We start from the raw sequence: 22,291 nt of genomic DNA on the forward strand, positions 1-22,291 counted from the left end.
CAGGATGACAGTGCAGGCAGCCTGTGACAAGTGGACTTCACATTTCAGTCTCTGGAACTAGGCTGCTGAGTAGTTTGCAAGGTCCAGGTTAAGCAATGATCCTGCACAAGTGTGGCACCTTGATGAAAATACTAAAGTGAAACTTGAAGTGCCTCTCACTGCAGAGCAGCTGGGCAGTGACTTTCAGGATTCCAAAGGATGCTCCCGTCACGTGACTCCAAGCATCCACCCACCCCTTGGGAGGTTCTAGCATGTGTTGCCATGGCTTAGTGAATGAGGGCATTCTTCAGATCCACAGGACTGTCATGACTTATATGTAGTATGGTATTGGAGCTGTAATATCTCAACTCTTCTGAAGGGAGATGCTTGCTTTTAAGTATTTTAAGTGACTGCTGACCACTGGGGCCTCCAAAGAACCATCTGGAAATGATTAATGTCCAAGCTAGAAAAACTCTCAGAGGAGAATGTTCTTAGATGATGATGGGACAGATTTACACCTCTCACCTGGAGTTGCTGCCTCTTTCACCAGATAAAGCAGGACTCAGGAATCTTCTTTGACAGCATCTGGTTACCATGCAATTCCTCCCTGGGTAGCAGCTTATGCTCTGGAGCTGGGTTCTCTGAGGGCTATTGTTGAGGCAGCTGGAGTGCTCTTGGTGGTGCTGACCAGCTGCTGCTGACCCATCATTTCCCTGCATAGAGCCCACACCACAGGACCGTCTGCAAATAGAACCCCGAATATACAACTCAGCATCCTCCATGCAAGTCAGGCGGAAACTCAATATTTCTCTTCACTATATGCAAGAGAAGGGCATTTGATTGGACTTAAGGTGAAGTGCACAGTGAAAGATGCTCAAGGCCCCCTACTTTGGCAAAGCCTAGTTCTGTATAAAATTCTTATACATTGGATGAGATTGGTAATTCTTGTGGCCATAAAAGCAGCATTTGAGCCCCATCAGGAAAGATATCAAGACTGGACACTGAGCTGGGAATATCAGGTCAGATTTAGCGCTCAGCCCAGGAATCAGAGCCCCATGTGCCATGCCCATAAGAAGGTCCTCCTCAGTGTACCAAGGTATGCAATTCCGAGAGCCACACACAGGGGTTGCACTCGTGTTCTGGGTCAGGAGAGTCCAGGGGACCAAGCTCAATGAGCTCAACTACATTGTGCAGATAAGGGCTGAGAGGCAATTACCCCAGAGGACCCATCAGTCAGACCCGAAAGTCTCACACATTTCTGAGCATCAAGAGAGGAAAGACTTGAGTCTGGATTTGAGGGAAACAGCATTTTAATAATCCCTTGGGTTGTCGCTGTCCTGAATGATTATATAAGGAAAGCAGAAACAAGTTAATATGACAGTGCTTTCATTTTGAACCCTCACATGTCCCTGCCAAGATTTAAGATAAATGCTCAAGAGCTTCTCACATTTGAGTTGTAGGGTCCCCTCCATGGCACTGGGCAGGGGGCCTGCTGTGCATTGGGCAGCTCATCTGATCCTCTGGGTTAGAGAGAACTTTGTGAGAGTTGCAGGTGGTCAGTTGCTTGGAAAGTAATTTATAACTATCAGCATAAAGTATCATCCTTATTAGTTTGCAGATTTTGATCCAAATTCACTTGTAAATCACGGTTGCTTTATCCTCACTGGACCTAGGAATACATGTCAGGTTCTTGGCTACTGTGAGAACAAAAAATGGGAAAGAAATGAAATATCTTTCATTTCTGTGTTTCTGATCTAGTCACTCCTGAAACATACCAGATGCCTCCAGGATCAGAAAACCTTTAACAAAAAAATCTCTCCTGAAATAATGCAAGCTGCTACTACTCAAGAGAGGCACAACTGATTTTCAGATGGAGGCACTTTAATGAGGAACCCATCTGCTCATCTAGAAAACACTACAAGACAAAAATGCCTGCTCATTAAGTTGCATGGGCACCTAGCACCATCACATGGCACATAACTTCTGGTGGCCAATAGGCTACAGAATCTGTTTCTGCACAAGAACATCAAGCAATGAGCATTCCTAGCTTGACATTCACTCAGTAGTCCCTCAACCCACTCACTGCATTAAAGAAAGTCAGAGCCAGGGTTCCATAGGGGGCACATACCTGTACCAAGTCCTCCAGGCGATTGGATTGCAGCTTCACCTGAGATTAGCTGAGGGGCTGGAGAACAGCCTGATCCATTGGGAGAAAACTCAGACTCAAATCAATGGGTTCCTGACTTCAGGCCTTCACCACAAAGGGAAGAAAACCAAACACCCTGAGTCTGAGAGCCAGAGGTGTGGGAGTTAACACTGATGACACAACCACACACCCAGGTTAGGTTCTGCCAAGGACTGCAAGCAAGAGAAGGGACTTAAGAACATGTTTTTCTCTTCCCTGATTCAGCCATGAGTGTTTTCAGAGGCTAATCACATACTTGAAAGACTGGAAGGAGATATTCATAGGGTACTTTGAAAAGCTCCAGAATATTTCTGGGACTTCAGAAGGCCACACACAGGTACATGGCTGTGCACATACCCAGGAAAGACCTAATAAAGCCCTAATCTCCTACTTCTTGCCAACCTTGAGACTCTCACAGTAGAGAGTAAAGGTTAAGGTAGAGTTACAACTGCCAGATAATTAAAGGTGTGTCTCACATACACAGCACTTCATCCACAACTGGAAGACTTATTGGTCCAAAACGTTTAAGGAACTAGCTGTTTTAATTGTTAAGTGATTAAGGTAACTGAGCAGAGAGTTCAGTGGCTTACCAATTAAGCCACTGAATTATGACCTTGCAGAATTACTCAGAAAAGTCACTAAACAATCAGCAACAACAAAGCCTGGATTAGAGGAATCTAATCTCCAGAGTTGCCAGTAATGTCCATAGTTGCCCATTTTAAATATCCAAGTTAACAACAAATTGAGGCATGCCAAAAAACAAAACAAACAGGCCCATACACCGGGAAAAATTCAAATCAGTAGACACTGTCCCTGAGGAAACTTAGATGTTCTACTTACTGTAAAAGAAACTTAAATCACCTATTTTAAATACATTCAAAAAGTAAAGGAAATCATATGTAAAACTGAAGTATGAGAACAATGTCTCATCAAGTAGAAAATATCAATAGAAGTTTTTAAAGAATCATATGGAAATTCTGGAGTTGAAAGATGCAAAAACAAGTTCACTTGAAAAGCTCAATTGCAGATTCATTCTTCCACCAGCCCATATCTACTAACTTGGAGATGAGTTGATTGAGATTAGTCTGAACAGAAAGAAATTAACAGAGCCTCAGACATCTGTGAATATCAGCATCAAGCATACCAACATGAACATAATGGTAGTCCAAGAAGGAGAGGATAGAGAGAAAAGAGCAGAAAAACTATTCGAAGAAATGGCTGTAAACCTCCCAAACTGATCAAACCTTTGACACATCCAAGAAGCTCAATGAACTCCAAAGTAGGATAAACTCACAACTAGACACATCACAGGCCAACTGCTGAAAGAACATTGAAAGTATCAAGAGAAAAGCAGCTCATCACATACAAAGGAGCCTCAATAAGATTAATGGCTGATTTCTCAGACACCATGGAGACCAGAAGGCATTAGAAGCGCATTGAAAATGTTGAAGGGAAATGACTTTCATGAGTTCCTTACCCAATGACACTATCCTTCAAACATAAATTAATACACTTCCAGATGAACAAAAGCTGAGGTGACAATCCCTTCTCTTGTCCCACTTTCCCATCCTTGACTAGACCAGTTGTGTTACAAAACAGGGTAATTCTAGAGCCCACATTTTCCCAATAATGGCTTCTTTTCAGACTCACAGCATGGGATAACTTGGCTCTCGAATTGATCATCCCCTCAATCTCTAGTTTATTCTTTCACAGAAAGGAATGCCAGAGAAACTGAGAGGAATGAACATGAACTCAAGCAGGCTGGACTGTCTCTGCTGACCATTCCTGCAGGACAGGAGGCATAGTTATTCTCCTCTCAAGAGAGGTGCTAGTTGTGGTAGACAACGTGGTGTGGAAAACTGTTTCATTTGCACGCCCCTTCCTTATGATCCTTTCAAGTAAGAGAGAGACACTTAAGCACTTTGGCACTTGCTCTAAGTAGTCAGACATCTGAGTCAATACACAAGAAGAGATTCGGTTTTAGTTGACTCTATTTAGAGTGCCTGCACTTGGTCCTGATGCAATCGAAGTGAAAAAAAAAGGGACGTTTTTCTGTCCAGGCAAATTGAAAAAACAGGATTACAGTGAGCAAGACTGAGGGTCATTTGTAGAAAAGCTTCATAACTAAAAAGTTCTTTTGGATGTGGCTTCTCTCTTGTATGGGACCATCAAGTTCCTCCTTGCTCAAAGTCTGACTGCTTCGTGTAGTTGGACTGCTCACTCCCATAGAGCAGATGAAGAAATAACAGGGCAAACCCAACAAAGCACCTCCCTGTTTGGAAATCCTCAGTGGAATTTGGTCATTAAACATATTTGAGTCTCAGAGGAGTGCACACGCACAGAGCTGCTTCCACCGACCCCCAGACCTGTGAGGACTAGAACAAAGAGTTCCCGTTGTAGACCCCTGAGGTTTGGGTGCTGGCTGACAAGATTCTCTCACAGACAGCTTTTGAGTCATCCAGCACTGCTGCATGGAGCTGTGGTTCATCTTCAAGTACTAGTTTCTCCCTGGAAGGATGGGTTTAAAGGAAGTCAGCTGGGCACCCAAAACAAACAACTCCTGGACAAGACAGCCTGGCACAGAAGCCCTCTGGACTTTACTGCCAAACTTCATATTCTCTAGAAACCAGGTGGGAGCCTACAGCATTCTTTCACCTATGTATCCAGGATGGAATTGGCAGCTAAACAGACAAGTTTTATACAGAAATGGATTCTTCTGAAAAACATGACCATTTTAGTTTTTCATTTTGTACATCCACTTAAAGTATTTATTCTGGGAATAAACGAGGATTATTGGTCATATAATACTGACTATCAAGCTTTGTTTTTCATGTAAATAGTTACCTGTTGTTTTAGTTACTTAGAGGACTGGTGGATTTCCCAAGATGACATCCAGGCTGGTAAGGTTTTTCCTCAATAAAGTAGGAGGCTTTCACTTGAAAATGCTACTCTGAGGATCTACTATTGGATAAGTGATAGGTTCCACTAGGCATTTTCGCTGGTTTTCTTTCTATGAGAGAAAAAAAGAAATAAACTTGCTGAAAAATGCATCACTTTGTAGAAACAAAGGATTACACTTGAATACAAGTGAGCTGTCTAACTTGACCCTCCTCAGGGACTCTACAGCCAGGGTTGAAGTCATGAGCACGGTCCTGGAATACAAAGGCAGATGAGATAACTCTTCTCTCCCCACCAACATACACAACCTGGAGCAGTGGTAGGCTGAGAAGTGTCTGTAGATGTACCCTCAAGTTTTGAGATTCTACCAGAAGATTATGACCAGCTGCAACTTCCCATGAGAGGCAGGAGGAGACAGCAAAACTCTCAGCATAAGGTAATAAAATTTCCATAGTAAATAGTGCAGTGCAGCTGATTCTGTTAATTTTGTTAATACCACACAACATTTGGTTGTGAACTTAGTTTTACCTTTGGGCAAGACAAGAGAGTAAGACACATTCCAGAGTAGAACAAAGAACACCTGGGATGCAGTAACTAGGCCACACTCCAGTGTCAGCCAAATGATTGAGAAAGGTGGAGTTGACCATATCTGACTTCAAGAGAAAACTCTCCTTCTGGTAAATGTCTTTCCCTATTGTTCCTAGAAGATTCCTGTATGTATTATGGGTCACCCTACCCTTGAAGGGCCCCACCCTGTTATCAAGGTTTTCCCTCCTTTCCTCCCAAGTATTTGGTATAATTAACATGCAATATTATTTTCAGATGTACAGCATAATAATTCAATATTCGTATGTATTGTGAAATGATCACAGTAAGTCTAGTTAACACCGGTCACTATATATAGTTACAGAATTTTTTTCTTGTGATAACTTTACAGTTTACTCTTAGCAACTTTCAAATATGTAATAAAGTATGAAGTATAGTTGCCATGCTGTACATTACATCCTCACATCTTATTTGATAACTGGAAGTTTGTACCTTTTGTCTTTCTTCAGCCGTTTTGCCTATACCATACCTCTCCTTTAGCAAAACATCCATCTGTTTTTTTAAGATTTCAGATATAAGTGAGATCATATGGTATTTTTGTTGCCCAAATTGTAGTTCCCAGGGCTCCAAATAAAACTCTTTGTTTTTTGCAGACTTGAATCTGATTGTTAGAAGCAGGAACCAAAGTGACTCACTTCTACCTCCAGAGCAGCCCCAAATGGGAATAATTCCCCTATAAGAGTCCCTTGGACTCTGTCATGTCTTTGTGATTTGGGTCATGACTTACTCACGGTCCCAGACTCCCATTTTGGCAGAGGTACTAAATGCCTTTACTTGGGTATCCTCTGTTGCAGGCTTTATCTGGAAAGGGAATCCTTCATTGTGGTAAGTACTCCCTTATGGGGAGTTTGGTTTCTAAGGGCACTGCCAAAGGGCAACTGCTGTGCAGAAGTCACTCATCTTAGGTTTAAAACCTACAGGCCCTCCTCTTGTAAATTTGTTGCTTTGGATTTAAATCACCTATGACAACTTGAAACTGTTTGCCCACTTTCGGCTCATTTGAGACTTTTAAATGAGTTTATTTGCATGTTCAATTGGAGAAAAGGTTTAGAACAGGACAAAAAGAATGCAAATCATATTTCAACTGGTATTTTCAGGCCTCCAAACATAATAGTGAATCCACTATTGCTTCTCTCAGAGAAACCAACTCGCAATGATCTCAAAGGATTTCCAAATTGGAAAAATCCTCTGAGGCTTCTGAGAGCTCTCTCTCCTTGGCTTCCTCTGCTTCTTCCTTTTCCTCTCAGTGTCCATCACAAGGCTCTCCTCCTTGCTGTCCATCTGTCTCTGAACTTTTTATAACACTGAGATTGACCCCACCCTACAGAAGGCTAGTCATATTGCCCTCCTGTAATGACAGCCCCTTTTAAAGCCAGGTCCAGTGAGGATGGCCCCAAAACAATCACATACACCCCTTGGACTAAGGCAGAATTATATGCTAAGGACTTCCCAATGTTGAAGAGGATTCCATTGAGTTTGCCAGACAATTTGGCCTCCTCCCTGAAACATATCAGCCTGGCTATTCAGATTTATATCATTAGACAGAACCTCACACACAAGCAGATATATTAACGAACGGATGGAAGATGTTGATTGGAAAGATCTTACTGGTGATATTTCTAGAGTAGGCACAGGGGGACAAGCAGATGTTCAAACGTTGGCTAATAATCTCCACAAATTCCCATTCTATTTCTTAGTCATAATGACTGGCATGTTATTCAAAAATGCATCAACAGCCTGATGAAAGAGTCTATGATCATTACAGCGATTTTGAAAAAATTTTCAAATTTCTGACACTAAGGACCTGACAGATAAGGCTGCCAGTTTATTTAACACTGTCAATTTATTTAACTCTAACATTACAGTAGGATTACAAGATGAATTCCTATCTTGATTTCCACTCAGTTTTCCCTCAAACCACTGACCACACTAAGGAATGTCAGAGTCCGGGTTCCATAAAGAGGACAAGCCGTGACAAGTTCTCCAGGCAACCTGGTTTGCAGCTCCAGGTTCAGCTGAGAGTCTGGAGAACAGCCTGACACATTGGGAGAAAACTCAGACTCACATCAATGTGTTCCTGACTTCAGCCCTTCAGCACACCAAAGGGAAGAAACCCAAACACCCTGAGTCTGAGAGCCAGAGGTGTGGGAGGTGACCCTGATGACCCAGGCCAAAATAAACATTGTGCATGTAATCAACATCCATTGGGTCTTGCCTGGGGTAAGAGATACAAAAACACTCTTCCATAGAAGCAAGAAGGTCAAAAACCTCACCTGGATGATCTCAAGTACTCTGGGAAGAGAAGGAACTTTGAGATCAAAGGATCAGGATTGTCAGGAAGATAAGAATGAAAGGAGGACCTAGGCTTACCCAGTAGGGGCTTGGATGATGAGGGTCCCAACCTGCCCCTCCCTCACCCATATGCATACATCCCTGTAGGCAAAAGTCCAATTAAAATTGCTTTTGAAACATTACCGTTAGAGAGTCAGGAGAGAATCAGGTTCAACCACACTCCTGGATTAGATTCTGCCAAGGACTGCAAGCAGAAGAGGGTTTTAAGAACATGTTGCTCTTTTCTCACTGATTCAACCCTGTTTTCAGTGGGAAGAAAGCACACAAGAAACCAGGTATCACTACAGAGGATGAGAGCTGAAAGAGTTGGAAGAATGTTAGAAGAATTACACTCTTCCCACCAAAAAAAGCAGAAAATGCTCAAATCAAATAAATACTGTTCTAGAACCCAGAGAGAAGGATATTGTTCAAATAATAAATGTTAAAAAGTTAAATTCTCAGATTATATTTCTCCCCATGAACTAAGAAAGTGAGGTGTGTACCACCAGTTGACATTAAACTAATCATGCAGGTCTAGAAACCTAATACATGAGCAGCCATTTTATCCCAATGAAAAAAAAAATGAGTTGTAGATTTCTTTCAACATATGACTTACAAAATCTCATCATCTAAGGCAGATCTAATTAGAGATCATTAAACAATGCACATGCATCTTATAGCAGATTTAAAACACATGAGACTTAAGTAAAACAATACTTAGAATCCAGTGAAAGTAAAATATTATCCCATTATCAGAGTTCTGAGACATTTTTTGTCAGGTACTACTGGGAAGTAGAAATAGAGGCAGTACTTAATCTGAAGAATCTATTTGTAGGAGAGGAAAAGCCACCGTCATAAAAAGATGGATGTTGGGACTTCAGCTATGGAATCATCATAGCCTTACTCCATAGGTACAGAGCCCATCCCTCTTTCTCTGAAAGGAAAGCCTAAGAGGTTTGACATTCTTCTGGGATGAATGAGTGGCAGAGGCTAGGCATGATCCATGCCACATTCTTTGTGCCCACTTGTTTGGGGCACAGCCTGGAGGACAGCAACATGCCTGCTGCCTGCAACCCACTGCGAGCTCCTGATTCAATCTGTTTTTCAGCCCTTTCAAAGTCTCAGAGTGATGCTCAGCGTCAGGCATACTGCACATTCCCCATTTCAAGCAGCCCTGATGGGTGCTCCGTTGATAGGAGCTGCAAAAAGTCATCACTGAGACAGCTCCCAACTGAGTAAGACTCGTTTTGCAGCTCTGATTTCTGAGGAAGAACGGAATTCAGAATCAAAATGAGGAGCCACTTTCAACCTCAGACATCTCATCTCATGGTGCTGAAGAGCAACTTCAACCCCTTGTGATGCCAACTGTTCAAGCTCTGATCTGCCTCCCTCTGTGGGTTAGCCAGAGCACAGAGCACCTCAGAAGCACAGCAATCTTATCACTGAGGACCAAGAGCAAGTACTATGTCCACTGGTTACATTCTCAGTGGAAGCATTTCTGGCTCATAATTGTGCCTCACTTAAGTTAAGCCCAGCACATGGTACTATGGTGGCAGGAATAGTTTCAGAGCTGTCTGTTCCGTAGATCTTGGATTGGTCCCCCACCTTCTCAGAGAAGGTGTTGATGTCGACAATCTGAGGCACTGTCCCCAGCCTGTCTGGAACAACCTTACTTCTGCCAAAAGCATCCATTTAAAGAATTGCAGAGGATACCTAGTTACAAACTTTCTGCATTCAGTCCTTTGCTTCCTCCATGTGAATGTACGATGCTACCCCTTGAGACACCACAGCCTCCTCAGAGCAGAGAGCCAAGTGTTTCAAAACCCTGAGGAGAAGACAGTGCCCTGAGGCAACAGTCAATATTCCCCATGTAATCTAGTTCCAGTGATAATTGTCTGGGGCAAGTTGAAGAGCTAACTTTTCCAGGTGGCAACTGCATAATGAGAAACATCACCGTGAGCACCCCAAGTACTCTAGGACGGAAAAGAACCCCTTATTGAGACAAAGGAATAGAGATGTCAAGTAGACAAGAGCAAAACATCCACAAGGCTCTATCCAGTATGGTCTCATGATGTGCAACACACAATCCCTACACACAGAGACCTGCGATCAGAAGTCAAAGCAAAATAGTTTTGTAAGAATTTTCCCCAATAATGTGAGCACAGTGGAATAAGCACTTCCAGAATGGTAGAGTAAGGATCTCTAAAGATCTTCCTACATAAAAGCAGTGAGCAAAATGACAAAACTGTCAGTTAATTTTTCCAGTATTCTGGAAGTTAACCAGATGCTGGCAACAATCCAAAGTGTTTATTCCAGAAAAAAATGTACCTAATAATTACTAAGAACAGTGAGCTTTTTGGCATTCTAACTTGTCTTTTTCCAGTCTTCTCTCCAATTCCACAGTAGACTTGAAAACCAACAGCCTCACAACCATTGTAACTGCAAAAAATGTCAGCCTATCAGCCTTTGTAGGGGCAAATTGAGTCTGGATCTTCATAATAATCCCTTGCCCTGAAATTAGGACAATTTGACCTGTCTAGCACTACCCAGTAAAAGCCCTATTCTGGGATTGGCTTTAGTTGACCTTACTTAGAGGTGGATCACTGAAAACCGTACTATTCCCAATGTTCTTATCAAAAAAAAATTTTTTTGACCCATCTGGTAATGCTACATCTGTGTTAAGAGATAAGAGGATGATAGGGGAAAAAAAGAAAAAAAAAAACTTGGAAAGAAAGGAAGGAGATGTTCATATGGGCTTTGAAAAAAGCTCCAGCATTATTTCTGGGACTTCAGAAAGCCACATATAGGTGCATAGCTGTGCACACACCAAAAAAAGATCCAAGAAATCCCTAATCTCTTACTTCTTGCTGACCTTGGGGCTCTCACAGTGGAGAGTAAAGGCTAAGGCAGAGTTACAACTGCCAGATAATTAAAGTTGTGCCCCACATACACAGCATTTCATCCACGACTGGAAGACTTGTTGGTCCAAAGCATTTAAGGAAACAGCTGTCAATCGTTAGATGATTAAGATAACAGTTAAATGGCTGAACATGCAGAATTAAGATCTTGCATAATCAGTCAGAAAAGCCAGGAAAACAAACCCTGGGGGTAAAGGAATCTGATCTCCAGATCTGTCCATCATTTAAAATATCCAATTTAACAAAATTGAGGCATACAAATAAATATTCTCATACACAGGGGAAAATTTAGTCAATAGACACTGTCCTGAGGAAATCCAGGTTTGTAATTACCATAAAAAAAAACTTAAGTGAGTTATTTTAAATACTTTCAAAGAGGTAAAAGAAATCATGTGTAAAGGAACATGAGAACAAATGTCATATCAATTAGAGAAAGTCAACAGAAATGATTTTTAATGAACTATATAAATTCTGGTGTTGAAAAGTATAACAAATTCACTTTGGGGACACAATAGCAGGCATGAGCTGGTAGAAGAATGAATCAGCAAACTTGAAGATAGGTTGATCGAGGTTATAGTCTGGGAAAATAAGAAATTAACAGAGCCTCAGACACTTATGAATATAAGCATCGAGTATTCCAGCATATACATAATGGTAGTCCAAGAAGGAGAGAAGAATATTTGAAGAAATGGCTGTAAACTTCCCAAGATGACCAAACATTTGACACAACCAAGAAGTTCAATCACCTCCAAAACTGGATAAACTTGATCTACAGGTAGACTCATCATAGTCCACCTGTTTAAAGACAGAACCTTGAAAAGAGCAAGAGGAGAGCAGTGCTTCTCCTACAAGGGAGCCTCTATAAGATTAATAACCTATATCTCAGAGATCATAACCTTGAAAAGAGCAAGAGAAGAGCAGTGCTTCTCCTACAAGGGAGCCTCTATAAGATTAACAACCTATTTCTCAGAGATCATAGATACAAGAGGGCACTAGAACCACATGTCCAAAATGCTGAAAAAGATTTTCAAACAAAAATTCTTTATACAATGAAACTATCCTTCAGAAATGGATTATCACTTCCAGATAAACAAAAACAGATAACTGAGGTGAAATCTCTTCTCTTATCCCACTTTCCATCCTTGACTAGACCAGTTGTGGTACAAAACCAGACAGAACCCACATTTTCCCTATAATGGCTTCTTTCCAGACTCACAGCCTAGGATAACTTGGCCCTTGAATTGATGGTCCCCTCAATCAATCTCTAGTTTATTCCTTCACAGAAAGAACGTCAGAGAAACTGAAAGGAATAAACATGAACTCGAGCAGGCTGGAACGGCTCAGCTGACCATTCCTGCAGGAAGGGAGGCATAGTTATTCTCCCAAGGTAGGAGCAACCTGTGGTAGATGAGGGGGTGTGGAAACTGTGTCACTGGCAAGCCCCTTCCTTATGATCCCTTAAGTAAGAGGGAACCACTTAAACACATTGGCACTTGCTTTAAGTTGCCAGGCATCTGTCCCTGGGTTAATATACAAGAAGAGATTGGATTTCAGTTCACTCTAAATAGAGTACCTGACCTGGTCCTGATGCAACCGAAAGTGGAAAAGAGGGAATGTTTTCCTGTCCAGGCAAATTGCAAAAACAACATTGCAGCGAGCAAGATCGAGGGTTATTTCTAGAAAAGGTTCATAACTACATAGTTCTTTTGGATGTGATGTGGCTCCTCTCTTGTATGGTGCCATCAAGTTCCTCCTTGCTCAAATCTGACTGCTTTGTGTAGTTGGACTGCTCACTCCCATAGAGCAGATGAAGAAATAACAGGGCAAACCCAACAAAGCACCTCCCTGTTTGGAAATCCTCAGTGGAACTTGACCATTAAACATACTTGGGTCTCAGAGGAGCACACATGCACAGAACTGCTCCCACCGACCCCCAGACCTGTGAGGATGAGAACGGACAGTCTGTTGTAGAGCCCTGAGGTTTGGGTATTGTTTGCTAACTGGCTCAGAAGCTGTCCATGAGAGAATCTTGTCATCCAGCACTGCCTCGTGGAGTTGTGGTTCCTCCTGAAGTACTAGTTTCTCCCAGGAAAGACTGGTTTAATTTCCACAGTAAATAGTGCAGTGCGGACCATTGCGTGTTAACACCACTCAACGTTAGGTTGTGAACTTCGCTTTTACCTTCAGGCAAGACAGAGTGGGAGACATTCCAGAGTAGAACAAAAACCACCCTGGGATGCAGTAAATAGGCCACCCTCCAAGTGTCAGCCAAATGATTGAGAAAGGTAGAGTGGACCATTTCTGACTTCAAGAGAAAACCCTCCTTCTGGTAAATGTGTTTCTCTATTGTCCCTAGAAGGTTCCTGTGTGTATCATCAGTCACCCCATCCTTGAAAAGCTCCCCCTGTGGTCAAGGTTTCACCTTTCTTCCTATCTTTCCTTCCTGTGTACTGTGGTATTAATAATGTACAATGTTAAGAAAACACTCCCATTTACCATTGCAACAAAAAGAATAAAATATCTAGGAATAAACCTACCTAAGGAGACAAAAGACCTGTATGCAGAAAAGTATAAGACACTGATGAAAGAAATTAAAGATGATACAAATAGATGGAGAGATATACCATGCTCCTGGATTGGAAGAATCAATATTGTGAAAATGACTCTACTACCCAAAGCAATCTACAGATTCAATGCAATCTCTATCAAACTACCAATTGCATTTTTCACAGAACTAGAACAAAAAATTTCACAATTTGTTTGGAACAACAAAAGACCCCGAATAGCCAAAGCAATCTTGAGAACGAAAAACGGAGCTGGAGGAATCAGGCTCCCTGACTTCAGACTATACTACAAAGCTACAGTAATTAAGACAGTGTGGTACTGGCATAAAAACAGAAAGATAGATCAGTGGATCAGGATAGAAAGCCCAGAGATAAACCCACGCACATATGGCCAACTTATCTTTGATAAAGGAGGCAGGAATGTACAGTGGAGAAAGGACAGCCTCTTCAATAAGTGGTGCTGGGAAAACTGGACAGGGACATGTAAAAGGATGAGATTAGATCATTCCCTAACACCATACACAAAAATAAGCTCAAAATGGATTAAAGACCTAAATGTAAGGCCAGAAACTATCAAACTCCTAGAGGAAAACATAGGCAGAACACTCTATGACATAAATCACAGCAAGATCCTTTTGGACCCACCTCCTAGAGAAATGGAAATAAAAACAAAGATAAACAAATGGGACCTAATGAAACTTCAAAGCTTTTGCACAGCAAAGGAAACCATAAACAAGACCAATAGACAACCCTCAGAATGGGAGAAAATATTTGCAAATGAAGCAACTGACAAAGGATTAATCTCCAAAATTTATAAACAGCTCATGCAGCTCAATAGCAATAAAACAAACAACCCAATCCAAAAATGGGCAGAAGACTTAAATAGGCATTTCTCCAAAGAAGATATACAGACTGCCAACAAACACATGAAAGAATGCTCAACATCATTCATCATTAGAGAAATGCAAATCAAAACTACAATGAGATATCATCTCACACCAGTCAGAATGGCCATCATCAAGAAATCTAGAAACAATAAATGCTGGAGAGGGTGTGGAGAAAAGGGAACACTCTTGCACTGCTGGTGGGAATGTGAATTGGTACAGCCACTATGGAGAACAGTATGGAGGTTCCTTAAAAAACTAAAAATAGAACTAGCATATGACCCAGCAATCCCACTACTAGGCATATACCCTGAGAAAACCATAATTCAAAAAGAGACATGTACCAAAATGTTCATTGCAGCTCTATTCACAATAGCCTGGAGCTGGAAATAACCTAAGTGTCCATCATTGGATGAATGGATAAAGAAGATGTGGCACATATATACAATGGAATATTACTCAGCCATAAAAAGAAACGAAACTGAGCTATTTGTAATGAGGTGGATAGACCTAGAGTCGGTCATACAGAGTGAAGTAAGTCAGAAAGAGAAAGACAAATACCGTATGCTAACACATATATATGGAATATAAGGAAAAAAATGTCATGAAGAACCTAGGGGTAAAACGGGAATAAAGACACAGACCTACTTGAGAATGGACTTGAGGATATGGGGAGGGGGAAGGGTAAGCTGTGACAAAGCGAAAGAGAGGCATGGACATATATACACTACCAAACGTAAGGTAGATAGATAGTGGGAAGCAGCCGCAGAGCACAGGGAGATCAGCTCGGTGCTTTGTGACCGCCTGGAGGGGTGGGATGGGGAGGGTGGGAGGGAGGGAGATGCATGAGGGAAGGGATGTGGGAACAGATGTATATGTATGACTGATTCACTTTGTTATAAAGCAGAAACTAATAAAAAAAATAGAAAAAAAAATAATGCACAATGTTATAGTTTCAGATGTACAGCATAATGATTCAATATGAGTGTTGTGAAATAATCATTATAATTCATCTAGTCACTATACATAGTTACAAAATTTTCTTGTGATGGTGACTAAGGTTTACTCTTTTTTTTTTTTTTTTTTTTTTTTTTTTTTTTGCGGTACACAGGTCTCTCACTGCTGTGGCCTCTCCCGTTGCGGAGCACAGGCTCCGGATGCGCAGGTTCAGCGGCCACGGCTCACGGGCCCAGCCGCTCCGCGGCACGCGGGATCCTCCCAGACCGGGGCTTGAACGCGTAGTCCCCTGCATCAACAGGTGGACTCTCAACCACTGCACCACCAGGGAAGCCCAGGTTTACTCTTTTAGTAACTTTCAAGTATGCAATACAGTATTAAGTACAGTTGTCATGCTGTACATTGCATCCTCATGACTTATAACTCCAAGTTTGTACCTCGACTTTCTTCAGCTGTTTTGCCTACACTTACCCCTGACCCTCACTGCTGGCAAAACACCCATCTGTTCTCTATGAACTTTTTTTTTCTTTTTAAGATTCCACATATAATGAGATCATCTGGTATTTGTGTCTCCTGTAGTTCCTAAGGCTCCAAAAAATCTTTGTTCTTTGAAGACTTGATCCTGCTTATCAAGGCACATTTTGATGAGTGCCTGGATTCTGACTGTTTGGCTCCCGCTTCTGACACCACCAAGTCTAAGTGACTCACCTCTACCTCCAAGGGCTGCCCCAGACACAAGTGAGGTGCCTACAACAGTCCCTTTTGCTCCATCATTTCCTTGGTGGCTTTGGGTCATAGGGGTAGGTCATCTTGGTCCAAGCCTCCCATTTTGGTTAAGGTTCTAAGCCTTTATTTGGGTGACCTCTGTTGCTGAGTTTATCTGGAAAGGGAATCCTTCATCTTCGAGAGTACTCAGTTACAGGGAGTTTGGTTTCTAAGGGCACTGCTTATGGGCAGCTGCCATCCAGGACTCTGGCTCATCTTATGTTTACAACTTACAGGCCCTCCTCTTCTCAATTTGTTGCTTTGACTAAGATCACCCATGACAACTTGAAACTGTTGGCCCACTTGCTGCTCATTTGAGATTCCTAAGAGAGTTTATTTGTACGCTCATTTGGGAAAAAAAGCTACAGAACACCACAAGAAGAATGCAAGGTATATTTCAGCAGGAATTTTGAGGGCTCCAAACAAAATAGTGAATCTACTATTGCTTCCCTCAGAGAAACTAACTCAATTATCTCAAAGGATTTGCAAATTAGAAAAATCCTCTAAGGCTTCTGAGAGCCCTCCCTCCCTGCCTCCCTCTGCTCCTTGCTGTTCCTCTCAGTCTCCACCACAAGGCTCTCCTTGTTATCCGTCTTCCTGAACTTCCTTTGATAACACCGAAATTGATCCCACACAGAAGGCTAGCCACATTGCCCTCCAGTAATGACTGCCCCATTTAAAGCCAGGTCCAGTGAGGATGGCACCAAAACAATCATATACCCCTTGGACTAAGGCAGAATTACTTGTATTGCTAAGGACTTCCCAATATTAAGAGGATTCCATTGAGTGTCCAAGACAATCTGATCTCCTCACTGAAACATATCAGCCTGCCTACTCGGATTTATATCAACTAATACATCTGCTTGTGGGAGAGCTTATGTCTAAAGTAGGGATGGAAGCTATTGACTGGAAAGATCCTACTGATGATTTTTTTAGAGTGGGCACAAGGGGACAAGCAGATGTTTAAAAGTTGGCTAAAGATCTCCACAAATTCTCAACTATTTCCTAAGTCTGTTGACTGGTGTGTTATTCAATAATGCATGAGCCTGATGAAAGTGTCTGGTTACGGCTATTTTGAAAAATCCAAAACTCTGGCGGTTTCATCTGTCAGGTCCTTAATGTCAGTCTATTTAACTCTACCTTTACAACAGGGTTAAAAGATACTTTAAGTACCTTAGTTAAACAACATTCCTTAACATGAATTATTCTGAGACCTCGTGAATGTGCTACTCTAGTTGCACAGCTTTCTCAGGCTCTTGCCCAAAAATCTAAAGAGAAAGCTACCAGAGCCATGGATTCTCAGATCCAAGTGGCTCAACTCAAACTTTCAGCTGAAATAATTGTCCACCAAACCAAAATTTGAAGGCTTTCTTGGTACTCCTAAGGATGTATGCCATTATTGCAAGAAACCAGGACACTTTAAGACAGCTTTCATTTGATAGAAGAATTAGCATGGCGGGGGGGACTTCAAGACGGGGGAGGAATAAGACATGGAGATCACCTTCCTCTCCACAAATATATCAAAATTACACCTACATGTGGAACATCTCCTACAGAACACCTACTGAATGCTGGCAGAAGACCTCAGATGTCTCAAAAGGCAAGAAAATCCCCACATACCTGGGTAGGGCAAAAGAAAAAGGAAAAAACAGAGACAAAAGAATAGGGACAGGACTTACACCTCTGGAAGGGAGCTGTGAAGGAGAAAAAGTTTCCACACACTAGGAAGCCCCTTCACTGGCAGAGATGGGGGTTGGCGAGGAGGAAGCTTCAGAGCCACGGAGGAGAGCACAGCAACAGGGGTGCAGAGGGCAAAGCAGAGAGATTCTCGCACAGAGGATCAGTGCCAACCAGCATTCACAAGCCCGAGAGGCTTGTCTGCTCACCTGCCAGGATGGGTGAGGGCTGGGAGCTGAGGCTCGGTCTTCGGAGGTCAGATCCCAGGGAGAGGACTGGGGTTGGCTAAGTGAACAAAGGCTGAAGGGGGCTAGTACACAACAGCTAGCTGGGAGGGAGTCCAGAAAAAGCTCTGGACCTACCTAAGAGGCAAGAGACCATTGTTTCAGGGTGCAAAAGGAGAGGGGATTCCTTCCCTGTCTACCCACAGAGGGCAGAACACTGCCTAAATGTGTTCCAGAGATGGGCGTGAGCCATGGCTATCAGCTCAGACACCAGAAATGGGCATGAAACCCTAATGCTGCTGCTGCAGCCCCCAAGAATCCTGTGTGCAAACACAGGTCATTACCCATACCCACCCTGGGAGCCTGTGCAGCCTGCCACTGCCAGGGTCCCGTGATCCAGGGACAAATTCCCCGGGAAAACACACGGCACACTTCAGGCTCTTGCAACGTTACTCCAGCCTCTGCTGCCACAGGCTCGCCCTGCATTCCAATTATAACTACCATAACCCTCCCTCCCCATGGCATGAGTGAGCCTGAGCCCCCAAATCAACCACTGCTTTAAACCCATCCTGTCTGGGTGGGAACAGAAGCTTGAGGGCAACCTACATGCAGAGGTCGGGCCAAAACCAAAGCTGAACCCCAGGAGCTGTGTGAACAAAGAAGAGAAAGGGAAGTTTCTCTGTGCAGTCCCAGGAGCAGCAGATTAAATCCCCACAATGAACCTGATGTACCCTGAATCTGTGGAATACCTGAATACACAGTGAATCAACCCAAAATTGAGGTGGTGGACTTTGGCACCAACTTTAGACTTGGGGTTTGCTGTCTGTGACTGATTTGTTTCTGATTTTTGTTTATATTAGTATAGTCTTTGGCGTTTGTTATCACTGGTGGATTTGTTAATTGGTTTGGGTGCCCTTTTTTTTTTTACTACTTTTTTATTTTAATTATTTTATTATTTTTTATTTTAATTCTCTTCTTTTTCTTTTCTTTATATTTATCTATTTTTTTATTTTTTTATTACTTTCTTTTTTTCTCCCTTTTCTTCTGAGCCACATGGCTGAAAGGGTCTTGGCACTCCAGCCTGGTGTCAGGCCTGAGCCTCTGAGGTGGGAGAGCTGAGTTCAGGACACTGGACCACCAGAGACCTCCCAGGTCCATGCAATACCAGTCAGTGAGAGCTCTCCAAGAGATCTCCATCTCAACACTAAGACCCAGCTCCACCCAACAACCAGCAAGCTCCAGTGCTAGAAGCCCCATGCCAAACAGCTAGCAAGACAGGAACACAACCCCACCCATTAGCAGAGAGGCTGCCTAAAATCATACTCAGTTCACAGACACCCCAAAACACACCACCAGACGCACCCCTGCCCACCAGAAAGACAAGATCCAGCCCCACCCACCAGAACACAGACACCTCCACAACCCACTGAACCAACCTTACCCAATGGGGGCAGACACCAAAAACAACAGGGACTAGAAAACTGAAGCCTGTGAAAAGGAGACCCCAAACACAGTAAGTTAAGCAAAATGAGAAGACAGAAATATGCAGCAGATGAAGGAGAAAGGTAAAAACCCACCAGACCAAACAAATGAAGAGGAAACAGGCAGTCTACCTGAAAGAAAATTCAGAGTAATGATAGTAAAGATGATCCAAAATCTTGGAAATAGAATGGAGAAAATACAAGAAACATTTAACAAGGACCTAGAAAAACTAAAGAGCAAACAACAATGAACAACACAATAAATGAAATTAAAAATTCCCTACAAGGAATCAAGAGCAGAATAACTGAGGTAGAAGAATGGATAGGTGACTTGGAAGATGAAAGAGTGGAAATAACTACTGCAGAGCAGAATAAAGAAAAAAGTATGAAGGACAGTCTCAGAGACCTCTGAGACAACATTAAATGCTCCAACATTTGAATTACAGGGGTCCCAAAAGAAGAAAAGAAAAAAAAAAAAGGGTCTGAGAAAATATTTGAAGATATTATAGTTGAAAACTTCCCTAACATGAAAAAAGAAATAGCCAATCAAGTCCAGGAAGTGCAGAGAGTCCCATAAAGGATAAATCCAAGGAGAAACATGCCAAGACATATATTAATCAAACTATCAAAAATTAAATACAAAGAAAAAATATTAAAAGAAGCAAGGGAAAAGCAACAAATAACATACAAGGGCATCTCCATAAGGTTAACAGCTGATCTTTCAGCAGAAACTTTGCAAGCCAGAAGGGACTGGCAGGACATATTTAAAGGGATGAAAGGGGAAAACCTAAAACCAAGATTACTCTACCAGCAAGGATCTCATTCAGACTTGATGGAGAAATTAAAACCTTTACAGACAAGCAAAAGTTAAGAGAATTCAGCACCGCCAAACCAGCTTTACAACAAATGCTAAAGGAACCTCTCTAGGCAGGAAATACAAGAGAAGGAAAAGACCTACAAAGGCAAACCCAAAACAATTAAGAAAATGGTAATAGGAAATACGTATCAATAATTACCTTAAATATAAATGGATTAAATGCTCCAACCAAAAGACATAGACTGGCTTAATGGACAGAAAAACAAGACCTGTATATATGCTGTCTACAAGAGACCCACTTCACACCTAGGGATATATACAGACTGAAAGTGAGGGGATGGAAAAAGCTATGTCATGCAAATGGAAATCAAAAGAAAGCTGGAGTAGCAATTCTCATAACAGACAAAATTGACTTTAAAATAAAGACTATTACAAGAGACACAAAAGGACACTACATAATGATCAAGGGATCGATCCAAGAAGATATAACAATTGTAAATATTTATGTGCTCAACATAGGAGCACCTCAGTACATAAGACAAATGCTAACAGCCATAAAAGGGGAAATCTACAGTAACACAATCATAGTAGGGGACTTTAACACCCCACTTTCACCAATGGACAGATCATCCAAAATGAAAATAAAGAAACACAAGTGTTAAATGATACATTAAACATGATGGACTTAATTGATATGTATAGGACATTCCATCCAAAAATAACAGAATACACTTTCTTCTCAAGTGCTCATGGAACATTCTCCAGGATAGATCATATCTTGGGTCACAAATCAAGCCTTGGTAAATTAAAGAAAATTGAAATCGTATCAAGTATCTTTTCTGACCACAACACTATGAGACTAGATATCAATTACAGGGGGAAAAAACTGTAAAAAGTACAAACATATGGAGGTGAAACAATATGCTACTAAATAACCAAGAGAACGCTGAAGAAGTCAAAATCAAAAAATACCTAGAAACAAATGACAATGAAAACACAAAGATCCAAAATCTATAGGATGCAGCAAAAGCAGTTCTAAGAGGGAAATTTACAGCAATACAATCCTACCTCAAGAAACAAGAAACATCTCAAATAAACAACCTAACCTTATACCTAAAGCAATTAAAGACAGAAAAACAAAAACAAAAAAAAACCCAGGTTAGCAGAAGGAAAGAAATCATAAAAGTCAGATCAGAAATGAATGAAACAGAAATGAAGGAAACGATAGCAAAGATCAATAAAACTAAAAGTGGGTTCTTTGAGAAGATAAACAAAATTGATAAACCATTAGCCAGACTCATCAAGAAAAAATGGGAGAAGACTCAGGTCAACAGAATTAGAGATGAAAAAGGAGAAGTAACAACTGACAGTGCAGAAATACAAAGACTCATGAGAAATTACTACAACCAACTCTATGCCAATAAAATGGACAACCTGGAAGATATGGACAAATTCTTAGAAAAGTACAACCTTCCAAGACTGTTTTCTATTTCTTCCTGATACAAACAGACCAATCACAAGCACTGAAATTGAGACTGTGATTAAAAATCTTCCAACAAACAAAAGCCCAGGACCAGATGGCTTCACAGGTGAATTCTATCAAACATTTAGAGAAGAGCTAACACCTATCTTTCTCAAACTCTTCCAAAATATAGCAGAGGGAAGAAGACTCCCAAACTCATTCTATGAGGCCACCATCACCTTGATACCAAAACCAGACAAAGGTGTCACAGAAAAAGAAAACTACAGACCAATATCACTGATGAACATAGATGCAAAAATCCTCAACAAAATACTAGCAAACAGAATCCAACAGCACATTAAAAGGATCATACACCATGATCAAGTGGGGTTTATTCCAGGAATACAAGGATTCTTCAATATATGCAAATCAATGTGATACACCATATTAACAAACTGAAGAATAAAAACCATATGATCATCTCAATACATGCAGAAAAAGCTTTCAAGAAAATTCAACACCAATTTATGATAAAAACTCTCC

General features: G+C 41.6%; 1 long non-coding RNA gene across 1 annotated transcript in view; it reads right to left on the reverse strand.

The window, feature by feature from the left end:
* Positions 1-510: 510 nt before the first annotated feature.
* LOC132481630 (uncharacterized) overlaps positions 511-22,291 on the reverse strand; it is a 36,023-nt gene continuing 14,242 nt past the window's right edge. Inside the window, exons 2-3 of the long non-coding RNA XR_009530835.1 lie at positions 5,009-5,174; positions 511-720 (exon numbers count right to left, since the gene is read on the reverse strand). This is a non-coding gene — a long non-coding RNA (uncharacterized LOC132481630). The remainder of the gene's footprint in view (positions 721-5,008; positions 5,175-22,291) is intronic.

The sequence above is a fragment of the Mesoplodon densirostris genome, chromosome 1 (genome assembly GCF_025265405.1).
Source record: "Mesoplodon densirostris isolate mMesDen1 chromosome 1, mMesDen1 primary haplotype, whole genome shotgun sequence".
Taxonomy (NCBI): domain Eukaryota; kingdom Metazoa; phylum Chordata; class Mammalia; order Artiodactyla; family Ziphiidae; genus Mesoplodon; species Mesoplodon densirostris.